Source organism: Lactuca serriola, chromosome 6 (genome assembly GCF_051521515.1).
Source record: "Lactuca serriola cultivar US96UC23 chromosome 6, Lser_US96UC23_V15, whole genome shotgun sequence".
In the NCBI taxonomy this organism is placed as follows: Eukaryota; Viridiplantae; Streptophyta; class Magnoliopsida; order Asterales; family Asteraceae; genus Lactuca; species Lactuca serriola.
This window is the reverse complement of record NC_136413.1, coordinates 72,766,905-72,781,928: the sequence shown is the minus strand read 5'-3', so window position 1 is coordinate 72,781,928 and position 15,024 is coordinate 72,766,905. Positions and strand designations below refer to the sequence as shown.

The 15,024-nt window shown below is 36.2% G+C and overlaps 1 pseudogene; it reads right to left on the bottom strand.

Annotated features, from left to right (window-relative positions):
* Positions 1-10,324: 10,324 nt before the first annotated feature.
* On the bottom strand, positions 10,325-14,346 carry LOC145058508 (putative pentatricopeptide repeat-containing protein At2g01510 pseudogene; annotated as a pseudogene).
* Positions 14,347-15,024: the final 678 nt, after the last annotated feature.

Genomic DNA, 15,024 nt, shown 5'->3' with positions numbered 1-15,024 from the left:
AGTTTTTGCATTTTGTGTTTGTAAAGTTTCTTTGGTTTGTATAATGAACATTGTTGATGTTTTCTTTTTCAGATGGTTTTACGTCTTTCTTTACTTTAAATATACATCATGGTGGGTTTTTTTACCAAGTATCCAGGTAGAAAGTACATTAAAGGAAGGTTGGCTTTCTACGACTTTGTTGACACTGATCTTTTTAGTGTTCAAGATCTAAACGACATGATTCGTGAGTTAGGGTATGCTGAGGATGTCACAATGTACTACCATTTTAGAATTCCTAATCTAGGCTTAAATTTCGGATTGAAGGATCTAAGAAATGATCAAGACGTTATTTATATGACTCAATATGTCCCTAATTACAGAGATCTTAGTGTGTATGTTGAACATGGTCAAACTAGAGTACACACATACTTCATGTCCCCAACCAAAGTTGTTATTCAACAACTTGATCAGATGATCCTTCTCCTGAACTCATTAGGATTAGGCCTAAGAAAAAGGAAGTTGATTCTTGTAGCAAGAAATTGGACATGAATGTCCTACCTAAACAGTCGTATGTTTAGAATCAGGTAAAAGATAAGTTGTATGATTATTCCATGTCCCTAGTTACTTTTAATCCATATCAAGTAACTGCATGCAATATGGCACACAAAGAACATGAGGTTAATGATTTGTATGTCCCTGTAACAAAAGAATTTGATACTATGGAAGATGTTGGGGTTTATTTTAGTTGCCTTAATCAAAGAGAGAATATATATGATTTTGATCCTTTCAGTGATAGTGGATATAAAAATATGGGCGAGTATGAAGAAGAGGTTGTAGAAGATAAAGAAGATGGTCAACAAGAAGAGGAAGAAGATAAGAAACAAGAGGAGGAAACATATGAGGATGATGGTGACTATATTGTAGACTCAGAAGCACTTGTAGATGATTGGGATGTAGATATGAGGGAAGTTAATAGTGTTGTGGATGAGGTTGAATGGTTTGGACAAGCACCAGAAACAAAAGTAGATTTAAACCAAGATGGGCATGAATTAGAGCTTATTAATAATAATGAGTTTGAAAGTGTAGGTTTTAAAGAGGACTCTAGGAAGAAGATGTTGAGAAATTTGAAAAAGAAAGTGCCTTGTTCATATGGAGTAGTTCATGATAGAACATTTTATGTGGGTCAATCTTTTAAAACAAAGAAAGATGTGCAAGGTTAGATAAAGTTGCTATCAATCCATAGTAGGAGGGCCCTACACATGACAAAAAATGAGAAACTGAAAGTAAGAGTAAAGTGTAATGGAGTGGTTACAGATTCGAGTGGTGGGCCCTCTATAGTTAGTAAAGTCACATCCACGGGCAAAATAGTAATTACCAAAAAGGATTCTTGTCCTTTTGCAATTCATATTTCTAGGTCTACCAAAGAGGAGCCTTAGTTGGTGAAAACAATCATTGATGAGCATTAATGCTTACAAACAAGAAAACTGAAGTCGTGTACGTCTAGATTCTTGGCAACCACTATTCTCCAAAAGGTGGATTCAAACCCTAGAACCCCAGTTCCAAACCTACATGAGTAACTTCAGATGGATTTGGAATTAAGCTTGTCTAAAATGAAGGTGTTCAGAGCTAAATCTATTGTAAAGGATTAGTTGTAGGGTGACTTTAAAAAGCAATACAGTTTTTTGAGAGATTATTGTTTTGATGGGTTTTGAGCATAACATCATTCCTATGGTATACATGCAACCCTAATTGCTTTGGATCTAGGATTTTCTCAAGTTATACATGCAAATAATCATCCAAAGCATAAACCCTAATACCTAGCATACCAATTTTGAAATTGACATATAATTAGGGTTAGAAACCTTACCTCACTTGTTATGTAGCAATAACAAGAACAATCCTTCTTGATATTGACTTCTGAAAGCCTAGTGCCCCAAGTGTTGCACCTCTAATGGAGTCATAAACACTCAATGCAAGAAGATGACTTAGGAGAGAGGTAAAATCGGCTAGGGCAACTCAAAGAAGACGGTTGAGGCTATTAGGGTTTTTGAGTGGAAACCCTAATTTCCTTTCTTAAACCTTAAGCAATCCATGGATCCCTTTTAGAAGTGTGACAACCCAAAAATTTCCGTTAGTTTTAACGTCGAAATTAATTACGTCAAAAAAAAATTAGCCAAATTTATCCCGAAAATATTTTTGACCGGAATTAAACCCGTTGGAATATTGTAAATAATATACGTTAAGTTAAGCGAACCAAAACTAAGGTGGTATAATTTTAAAATATTGTCGTGTTTAACGGTAGTCGTGAAAAACACCGTTTGCGGTTGGTGTCAGGTGAACCCCAACCAGGCCATAAACTCCACCCTATATAAGGGTTGAGTGGATTTCATTCCCACCTTTTTCCCACCTTATACACTCTCTCTACTTTCTCTCTCTACAAAACAAGTTTTGGTCAAAAATCGCCCCTTCAAGCTTCAAATCGATAAGTTAACCTTCCTAGCTTGTTGTTTAACTCTTTTAGCTTGCAAATCCGAGGCTTAAACATCCAAAAACCCCAAGAACAAGAGTTTACGGTCTTGGGAGCATCCCAAAACCGTAAACCCCTTGGAAGAGGGTTTTGATGCCCAAAACCCTTCCAAACCACTTCTAATGCTTAGCAATGACTTAGTGGCTTGCATGAAAGGACTTAGAGCACCAAAATTGTAGCAAATGGGGAGTAAACATGAGTTTATGGTCTAAGAACATTCTTAGACCGTAAACCCATCTTCAAGGACCATAAAAACCTTTAAGGTGTTAAACTACCCCTCAAACACCCCCAAAAGCTTCCATGAGTGCCTAGAGCCTTGTAAACCTTCATTTGATGCACCAAAACATAGGATTCATGGAAAACATGAGTTTACTACCGTAAAATCATGTGTTTAAGGTAGTAAACTCCCCAAGAACATCTTCTTAGACCGTAAACACATTTCCAAGGTGTTTAAGTGCCTTTAACACCTTCCTATGCTCATATAAGTGACTAAAAACTTGCATGCACGAGTTACAACCACCAAACAACAAAAGAAATGGGCAAAGATGAGTTTACGACCGTAAAATCATGTGTTTAAAGCCATAAACTCCTCAAGGAGTGGCCATGGACCGTAAACTCCCTAAAATGGTCCATTTGGAGCCTAAACCACTTCCTATGCCCTAGAATTGAACCTAGCCTAATTCCACAAGTGTTATAAGACCTTAATGCATCAAAGAACACCCCACCCATGAGTTTACGGCCATAAACTCATGGGGATAAGGTCTTAGGGCCGTAAAATCTATAAAGAGTTTACTCTTAACTAGGCCATACACTCCCTTAGATGTTACCCGGGACACGCCTAGCACTTGACCAAAGTGTTTTCCGCTCATTAGGATGCGTATACATGTTTAATTAGTATTATAATTGCTAATTGTATGTAAAAATATGTCATCATATGTTAATAGGTCACTAAGTGTGTTCAAGTCTTCACTTGACACCGAGCACCCAACCGGCACCTCCACCCGATCCACTTACAACAGGTGAGTTCATACCCCTGAATTAACCTTTTAAATGTTTTTACATGCCTTTATGGGGGGGGGGGAATACAAGTTAAAACATGTCAGTTATCATATCAATCACATGTGATTGATAACCCACATGCACAAGGATTTATTACACTGTCAACTGTTTTACCAAGTATGATACTGTAAATAGTTTTCCAAAACGTCTCTCGCGCTGTATGTTTTACTTCAAATTCAGTTACAACAGTATTTTAAACAAAGGTTTTCTTTACTTATATTGTTTTATCAAAGTTATAATCAAGACTTGTTTATGAAAGATTTTCAAGGGTTTCTAAAGGTTTTCAAACTTATTTTACAAAAGAATACCAAGTCATGATTTTCTTAAGTGTAAAGGTTTTCCAAAGTTTTCATCAAAGTTTTCTTCCATGTTTTTATACTTCTACTTCGTTAGATACTACTACTTAGTTATGCCTCTACTTCGTTAAATGCTCCTACTTAGTTAAATGCTACTACTTCGTTAAACGCTTCTACTTCGTGACACGCTTCTACTTCGATAACGCTTCTACTTCGTGAAACGCTTCTACTTTGTTAACGCTTCTACTTCGTGAAACGCTTCTACTTCGTTAAACGCTTTTACTTAGTTAAATGCTTCTACTTCGTTAATGCTACTACTTCGTTAAATGCTTCTACATCGTTAAATGTATGCCTGTATTTGTATAGTTATATAAATAATGTTTAAAGGACTTAGGAAGGCTAGTTCGCCCTATTTCCTTTTCCTCGTTTGGATGTGGTCTGGTGGGATCGGATATCCGTCCGAAGGTCGTTTAATCATTAATTATATATCATGTGTACATGTATAGACATAAAGGTTTACAAGGTTCAGTTCACACACGAGTCTATATCATCTCTCCAACGCCTCTAATAGAATACAGATTACGAGATGCATCTTCAAGACACGGATCTCCCCGTTGTCGAGTTGGTAACCAGAGTCTCCTGTAGGGAGAGCGGGCATAGTGTGTATAGATCTATACGGGACTAACACCCCCACACCCTGACTGCTAGCTATAGTCCATGGCCTACCAAGCCAAGGGGTGAAAAATGTCATATTTACACCGATGCTTGCAGGGCGTCAAGTACTCTAGTGTCGATCAGTATGGTTACGAGTATCTCCATGTTTACCTTATAATTCATGGCCTTAAGGTAACGATGATTAACACTGTATGCTGGAAACACACTCTTAGAATTACTCTTGGTTTTAGACCTTGCTAGCTGTATCTTTCATTTGATACTGTCTGAGGTCTGTGTTTCTTTGTTTTAGACCTTGCTAGCCGTCTCGTACATTTGATACCGTCTGGGGTCTGTGTCTCCTTTTGTTAGACTGAGCCAGGAGTGTCGTTCATTCAATAATCTCCTGGAGTCTATGATTTCTTTTGCCTTAGTCAGCAGTATTTTTCTGCTGAGACATATGTTATTTTTCCTATTGTTTATTCTCATACTTACTTTAAAATCAAATACCGTATTTTGGTAATGATAGTATTTCAAGGAAAATTACTCTTTAAAACATAACTCTGTCGATTCTTGGTAGAAGACTGCTTTTATTTAGAAAATATAAGATTTTCTGGAAAGGACTCTAATACACCGTTGATTCTAAACTACTACTTTTATAAAGTTATTTGGACAAAATGCTCACTTACACAAATGACACTAAATACTTATGAACTCACCAGCATTTATAAAAATGTTGATACTCGCTTTCAAAATAACTTGTATTCTCAGGTCAGCGATAGACAGGTACATCTCAGAAGCTTTTGTTGAAGACAGTTTAGTACCGAGCTGTAACTATATTAGTTTTTGTATTACTTTGATGTTTCTATGCATTGTAAACTATGTAAAACTATTACTATTAATGCAATGGTTGTTGTACTTTGATTACTATACTGCATATGTTGTGATACTTGACATGACGTCATCCACCCCAGAACGTTTCCGCCGTTCCGGTTTTGGGGTGTGACAAGAAGGCCCCCTTGGATGAAATCTTTATGGGATTCCATAGATTTTGTCCAATCCCTTCTATTAGGAATCCATAGCTCAACTAGCAACTATCAGATAATTGCATTATTAGCCCCCTTTATTTAATCAGTCTCTTTTGATCAAAAATTAATTCCAAATTAATTTCTAATCAATACTAATTGATTTCCAAATAATATATTAATCTTATAATATATTAATTAAACCATTTTGAGTACCAATTTATTATTCATATAATAAATTCTACTCTCTCCCCTCTCGTCATCCTATCAAGTTGCATGAATGAATGCAACCCAAAAGGACCATGCTTATAATCGGTTCAAGTACATACCAATAATAGTTATGGGCTTAAAAACCTAATCCAACATGTTTGGAGTTACAAACCAACAACCCAAGTATAACAGTGAAGTAAGAAGTGTGCAGTGAATCAAATCTCCTCAAGTTCAAACTCGAATATTCAATAGGATATATATCTGCCTTTGAGCACTTAAGGTGGGGTTCAAAGCTCGACAAAGGTAATTACTAGGACTGTACGGGTGTTTTTTGAAAGGATCATTGCTAGGGAAAATACTAATAGTTGTGGGTATTGATTCCAATAATGGAATCTACCTAATAGCTTATGTTGTTGTAGAAGTTGAGTTAAAAGATTCATAGACCTGGTTCTTGGAGTACCTTGGTGATGATTTGGATTTGGATGCGTCATGTAACTTCACTTTTGTATCTGACAGACAAAAGGTATGAAATAATTTTTTTTGTTGGTTGTGATTGCTTGGTTTATACTAACCTGAATATAGTTAAATGTGCAGGGACTAATACCTTCCATAGAAAAAGTGTATCCAAATGAAGAACATAGATGGTGTTTGAGATACATACATGAAAACATGAAACTGCAATGGAGGGGTGAAGAGGTTAAAGATCATTTGTGGACTTGTGCTACCAGAACAAACCTTAGCCACTTTGAAAGGGCAATGAAAGAATTGTAGGATTTTAATTTGGTTGTGTATGAATGGCTAAGAAAAATTCATGCGGTTCATTAGGCTAGGTCCCATTTCTCTGGTAAGTTGTTTTAAACATTTTTTCATAGCTAGCCAATATTGTTTGTCATTTTTTAATTCTTATTTATATGTCACAAGTAGAGCACATTCATATTGTTTGCTAAATAACATGTGTGAAGTATTCATCTCTAAGCTAGAGCATGGTATGGGTAAACCTATCATTACATATTTAGAGTACATTAGGGTGTATTTGATGAAGAGAAATCGCATTGTCCAAAAAGAAATTGATAAATGCAGAAGTACATTGATCCCTACTGCAACAACTATCCTTGATAAAAAAAATTAAAAATTCAACAAATATAGGGCACTATTTTGTGGTTTTGGAAAGTATCAGATGATTAGTATGATGTTTGATAAATATGTGGTGAACTTGAATGAGAGGACATGCAGTTGTAGGTATTGGGAGATAATAGGGATAGTCTGGAAGCATGCAGTTGCTGTAATTTGGGAACATATTCAAAATGTTGAAAAAGCACAAGAACCTTAACACTGGTGCATCCTTGTTATAATCTAAAGACATCTAGGGCAATGTAGTTTAACAAGATAGACCCAATCAATGGTAGGAACATGTGGCCATGATCTAGATGTCCAACTACTATCTTAGCCCCTAAACATCACATACAAGCAGTGTTGTAAAACTCGCCGAGTTGACCGATTACTCATCCGAGTACTCGCTACTCGGTCCTTTAACGAGGCAAGTTATAGAATCCCGAGTACTCCCCGATCGACCCCTTACTGAATTGAGCAATGTTGTAAAACCCGGTCAACTCGGTGATTAATATGTATAATATACTTAATGACTTATTATTTAATACACAGACAATTGATTATTACTATATATATATATATATATATCTTAAATTTTTAACAATTATTCACGAAGTGAGACCATTATGTGTTTTTCAGTTTTTGTGTATTCACATGTATCTAGTTTTGTTATATATTTCAATCAACTTATGATTTTAAATTATGATTTTGACATATATAATTTCCCTAAAAGTATTTCCACGTGAATTACCGAATCCGAGTACTCCTGAGTACTCCCGAGTACTCGCTACTTGGTAGTTGGCCGAACAAGTACCGAGTAACGAGTTTTGCAACCTTGCATACAAGTAAGTTAATTACATTATTGGTTGGTTAAAATATTTTGTTATCCATGCAATTATTTGATTTCATTGATCTTCTTGTAGGTTGGAAGGCCTAAGAAAAAAAGGACGAGGGCTATAGATGAGTCTACTAGCCAAACAAGGAATCATTCAAGGAAATTTTTAACTGCCACTTATTCTAAATGTCATAACAAAGGACATAACTCTAGAACTTGTAAGGGTCAAGGTAAGGCAAGTCAAAGTATAATGGGTGGTTCAAGTGCAGTGGGTGGACCAAGTTAAACAACAGTGGATGGATCAAGTCATGGTGCAATGAGTGGCTCCAGGGCAAAGAAGAAAGATAATGAAAAAGGGCCAGAAGTTCAAAAACAAGGAGCTAAGTGAAGTTGATTAGTGGATCATGATTGAGTATTTTGAATATCTTTTGGTTTAGATTATGTAATGGTAAATGTCTTTTGAGATGTTAGTCTCTAAAACTTGTCTTGCTAACTGGATAATTAGATCTTTTGGTAGTAGCATAGTAGGTTAATTAAGTGGTTGTGATGATGTTCAATGCTTATAAAAGTTTGTATGTCATGCTACCATTCTAGTGTTTTGATGTTGGTTGTTTATGAATAATTAAAGCAAATATATATGACCACAATTCATTACATGTAATCAACATTGATATTGGTTGTTTATGATTGACCAAAAGTTGATATATATATATATATATATATATATATATATATATATGTATATATATGACCAAAATTCATTATATGTAATCAACATTTCAAGTAACTTAATATGCAATACCATTAACATTGATAACCAAAAGCATACATTACACCATTCTAATACATAAGTCTACATTCCAATACATAATCTCAATCCCAAAATGAACTGCTAATTCCCATTCCACTATATAGTCCCCATCCCAAAATACTTCACAAAAAAAATCCCAAAATACCATACCCTAACACTACCCAAATACCATACCCTTCCACTACCCAAATGTCACTACTACTTAATGCTTACTTATATAAACGAAAAAAAGACCAAGACAAAACAAGCAACCACTCCATCTTCACAACATCTGCACGAACTTCATTTAGCATCATTTCAACTTTGTTCTTTGACCTTAGCAAACCAGGAATGATCTCCGCAAACCTAGGGCATATCGGATCGTCCACTCACCCAAGACATGGACAACTTGGACTGTTTCGAGAACAAGACCAAAACCTCCTATTTGGATTGAGGTCCGTCCAAGATGTCACTCTCACAGCTATGCTTCCATACATACAAATCACCATTTTTTCTTCTTCCAATTCGCCAGCTTTCGCGTAACAGAGATAAAGAGAAAGAGAGGGACATAGGATTTATTTGAGCGTTACATTCTAGGGATTTTTTAAAGAGAAGTGGAGGTCCCAAAAGTAAAAAACCCAAAATACCCCCACGTGGGAAGCACGTGATATAGCCTAACACATGAATATAATGGAGTTAGTAAAAAGGGTCATCTCTGCAATTTTTGCAAACCATATGGACCATTTGCATTAAAAAAAATTGGCAAAGACTGAGTTTGTGACTTTTGGTAAGCAACATAGACCATTTTTATAGTTTTGTCATATATTTATGTAAAAAATAGTTATAAAAGGACGTTACAAATAAAGATAGCGGCAACACAAGAGAAAACAAATAAAAGTAGTGGGAAAGTTATGCTATTAAAAAAAGTGGTAAAAAGTAAACAAAAAGGGGGTAAATAGTAAAAAAACACAAAAAATTGAGATAAAAACGGCAGAGTTGTCAAAGTTCTAGATTTTAGAAAACTTTGTATAAGATTAGATTGGTCTGTGCAATAAGATTAGGATGATATGTAGAAACGAACATCCTTATTATTATTATTATTATCATTATTATGGATTATGATAAATACCTTGTATTGATTTTGGCACTTTAGTCCATCCAAAAGAAGAAAACTATATGATTACACTAAAACCTTTTTCACGCATTGATTTGCCAAATATCATTAAATCCTAAGATTGAAATCTTTTCCTCTCATGCTAAATTATGAAATTACCAACACGTTCTTTTATCTAATGTATAACAACTTGTATATAAGAACTAAATTTTATTAATTTTCAAAAGACATTAAATCTTCCAACAAATTACATGATATAATGTCAAATGAAAACTTCAAATCTTATTTATAAAATAGTAATGTACTTTCGAAATATTCTCACCTACCATAAATCTTATGAGAGATAAGTTATTAACATGCTGTTTTTGGAAAAACATATACATCAATTTTGAAATCTTTTCAAAAATAAAAAATAAAAATATCCTTATAAATATAAATTAGTAATACTATTTTGACCATGATAAGTAATTTACTAACATGTAAAAGTTTCTGGAAAGTACAATGGATTATTTTTAATATATTTATAACAAAATATTATCACCCATGCATTTGTTTTTTATTAGAATATGTTATTTTTAAGACTATTACAAGTTCTTCCAACTTTAAAGCATGGCAACTTTGAGAGGCTAAACCATTTGTTTTTGAGGTTTGAGATGACAGCTAGAAGATGGAATGCAATGTTTTTTTATTCCTCAGTGACAAGTTACAAAATATGTTTTTTTTCCTCATATGATACAACCATTTCAAGCATGATTTTCAACAACTATTAACTATTGACTATGAGTCTATGACATACAAAGTTCTTTAGCTACTCAAAAGTTTAGCTCCAAACAAACAAAATCATCTTAAAACTTACCAAAAATCCTCGCAAGAACAAGATCCATCTACAAAGTGATGAAACCGACTATTATCTCTAAGTATAATCTCTCTCCCTTCAACTTTAGACATCAATTTAATTGTAGAATGACAAACAACACAAAATCTTAAATTCTTCTTCACAATAATCGGTTTCCCAATTGGCATCCTTATAAGTGCATATGCTATTGCAATCCTCTCACTACGATGATTCAAAATCTTCACCTTCATATATGTAACATCCCAAATTTCGAATCCAAAAATTTCATTTTAATTAACTGATTATAAAAACATTCATAAGAAAACTACGTAAGACTATATCATTTCGTAAATCAATATATTGTGTCTGAAAACCCAAATCATAAAATAGCAACATGTCAGAGCACAATCCCGGAATATCTCAAGTGTGGAAAATCAATGCGTGTGTGTATGATGTGCTGCTACCGCGCCGGCTCCTTCCCCTTCGTTGAAGAGCTACCTGAAACCAAAACTGTAAATTGTAAGCACAAAGCTTAGTGAGTTCCCCCATCGTACCGCATACCATACAATCATATAGCATACTTACTGTCGGGCAATTCTAGGGTGCCCGACCTATTGGTATAGCCATTCTAGGGTGCCGTCCTACCCGGTATGGCCATTCTGGGGTGCTGACCTACCCGTGTCAAGCCATTCTGGGGTGCTGACCTACTTATGTCAAGCCATTCTGGGGTGCTGACCTACTCGTCGGTCCTAACAACCGACCCTCGGGGACTATTACACCCCATACTGCTACTATCATATATATCATAACATAAACACACTATCAGACATATATGGGGTGTCCGAATTACCCTTCGGTCCTAACAACCGAACTTGGGAAGTATTCCCCTCCTACTACCATTATCACATATAACATATCATGTTGACATATAAACATATCATCACATACTGTCAGACATATCTGGGGTGTCTGACGTACCCTTCGGTCCTAACAACCGAACTCTATTACTATCACATATAACATATCATGCCAGCATATAACATATCAGGTAGTAGCAAACCTAGATGATATCACAAAGACAATCATCTAACATACAAATCCTACTGGTGGGCTGGCATTGTGGCCATAGACCCACCGCTACTGGAATGTAACTCACCTCGTACGAGTAACTGCTGATAATCTGTGCGGGAAATCTCTGTCCGCTGCTGCTCCGGAAATCCTCCGGCTATAATCCCCACAAAACACCCAGTCCGAATCTGATATCTTCTCTTAGGGTAAAATGACTATTTTACCCCTAACCAAGTCCAAGTCCAAGCCAAAGTCAACTTCCAATTGACCCGACTCGCCGAGTTGGGCCGCCAACTCGTCGAGTCCCTATCCTTTCATCTGTGCTTCTTCAAGCCTCTACTCGTCGAGTTTGGGAACGACTCGAAGAGTTCTCCTTCTAAAACAACCCCGAATGAACCTTCATCCGACTCGCCGAGTTGTATGAACAACTCGTCGAGTTCATCTCCATCCTATGAACAAGTCATGTCCTCGACTCGCCGTGTTGTATGAACAACTTGTTGAGTTCATCTTCAAGAGTTGGGAGATTCCCTTGGACTCGCCGAGTCGGCTCATGCACTCGCCGAGTCCTATGAACTCCAGGACTATGGCTTATCCCAATATGTTTGGGTTACTCCCCTGGACCCTCTAAAACCTTTCTAACACTCAACTGGTCTCTAAAACTACTCGCCGAGTCGATATTGTCTAAGTCCATTTCTTCGATTTATGGTGTACAACTCTTGTCCAAATGATAGATCTAGGTCCCTAAACTCGATCTAGCACATAAAGTTACGAACTTTACGTGCATGCATGGGACTTTGAGCCTTAAAGGCTCTAAAAGAGACTCTCAAGTTGCATGGGGGCTTCCATGGGTGCAAAGGCAGCCCTTTTCTGCCTTGTAACTCCTTCGTGGACCTAGATCCGAAGCCTCAACCCCCAACCATGCTTGCAATCATGGTTGGTTACCAAGAATGGCTTATAAAAGCCCTAAATCTCCCCAAAAAGGGATCTAGCAAATGAACAAGCAAGGTATCGACTTTATACCTTCTGGGAACTGCAAATGATGCACAAACTTGAACTCCCTTGGTCTTCTCTTGATCCCTCTAGGACCTTCCTTCTTCCTTGTGATCAAAATCACCAAAAAGCACCACAAATGCCTTAGCTCTTTACACAAAAGTTAGGGTTTGCTATGGGGGGGTTTCTGGAAGCAATAGGGACAAAGGGTGGCTGGATGAGATGCTTAAATAGGGTGCAAACCCTTAGATTAGGGTTTTGTCCAGTCAGAGTCTACTCGTCGAGTCTGGAAGCCGACTCGACCAATCCGTCATTTAAATCCCGTATCAAATTCTCTTCTAATCGACGAGTTGGGCCTTCAACTCGCCGAGTCCCAGGCCAAAAATGCAAAATTCTTAAATAAAATACATACTAGGAACCAAGTGCTACAATATAATAATCCAAATCAAATGGAACAGAATCAACATCAGGAACATATCCAACTTTAATTATCTTCCTCAAAAGCTCATCAAGTTTCAAATCAATCTCCTTTTTATCCCCATGACACAAATCTTCAACACCAAAAACATGAACTCTCTTATCAACATCAACCCAACTACATCCCTTAAGTTTTTTCACATTTTCATCTTTCATCATCTTTCTAACACTTTTCACATCCTCCCATTGTTGTTCTTTTGCGCATATATTCGAAAGTAAAACATGGGCCCCACTGTTTAAAGGGTCAATAATCTTTAAACTTTTGGATGCAAGCTCTCCCCTTTCTTTATCGCCATATTTTCTACAAGAAGCTAAAAAGGAACACCAAGCGTATGCGTTTGCCTCAAATGGCATACTTTTTTATAAAATTTTCAGCTTCTTTAAGCTTCCCTGATCTTCCCAATAAATCAATAACACAAGAGTAATGTTTTGATTTAGGTTTTACACCATAGATTGTTTCCATGGAGTTAAAGTAGCTTAATCCTTATATTAATAACCCCGAATGGCTACATGCGTTTAAAAGATTTATAAATGTGACTGAATTTGTAACAAAGGAATGAAGAGATCTTCCAATGTTATATGTTTTTAAAGGTCCACAAGCACAAAGTATACTACATAGAAGATGTTGATCGATTGTAACATCTTCAGTCAGCATCTTCTTAAAAGAAACCAGTGCTTCTTCGTTATACCCATTTTTTGCATACCCATTAATCATTGAGTTCCATGAAACTTCATCTTTAGAAGGCATCTCCTTAAAAACCATACAAGCCTCAATGATAGACCCACATTTTGAGTACATGTCTGCTAAATTACTACCCACAAACATTTCTTAACTAAACCCAACCTTAAGAGCAAGACAATGGATTTGCTTACCAATTTGGACAGATTTGAGAGACGAGCAAGCTTGAATCACACTAGAAAATGCAAACTGGTTTGGGCTTTCATCGAAGACGCACATTCCACAAAATGTGGTAATTGCTTTTGCGAACTCAAAATTCTGAGAAAACGCAGAGATCATAGCAGTCCAAGAAACCAAGTTTCTTTTAGGCATTTCATCGAACAACCTGTGGGCATACCCGAGTTGACTGCATCTTGCATACATGGACAAGAGATGATTGGTAAGATATGTGGATGATGGGTAACCAGAGGTGATGAGCTGCGCATGAAGTAGCTTTCCATTAGATAGCTGTTTGGATTGCACGTAGGTTTGAATAATGTGCGCCAAGGTATTCAAGTGTTTTTGCTAGTGTTTGGTTAACATTCGAAATGTCATAACAAATTTCGCCTCTCGCCTCTCTCCAGATCGCTCCGCCGTCGCCCGCTTATCCTTCTCGTCGCCGTCTCCATAAGCTATCAGTCAAAAGAATGACACACTCATCTTTATCTCTCATATGCAACACAGTAATTGAAACAAGGGATTCTAAGGGGGTGTTTGACTTATCTTTTGAGAGGTCAAAAGTTCTTTTTGGAAAAAATAAAATGCAAAAAATGTTTGGTAAAAGCATTTTAAAAACTACTTTTGGATTTTGGATAGAAGGAAAACTGACTTTTTGTTTTTCGGAAAAGTCAGGAAAACTTGACTTTTTGTAACTTTTGTCTCCCAAAAAGATATGCCAAACACCCCCAAGGGGTGTTTGGAAGCTTATTGCTTATTAGTTTATTTGGGTGGGAATAAACAATAAGCAAGGAAGAAGATGCTTATTAAAATCACCTTATTTAGCTTATTCTTAACACAATAAGTTGATTTTTAAGGATTTTATCAAAACACTTAAACTTAGATTATTGTGGTGGGAATAAACAAATAAGCAATAAACACCATCTTTTTTCCTATCTAAACACCCCCTAAATACACCATAACTAAAACCATTTTTAATAAGTCAATACCATTAGTAACTAATATAAGACGCACCACTTAATTTGAATCATTTGGTCGTCTCTCATAATTGTCTGTGACAACTCTAGTAGATCTAGATGGAGAATCCTTAGGAATATGCTCCTCGATGGTATAAAGATTTTTCGTAGAAGTAAGCACTACTCTCAACCAACGAGTATAGCTAA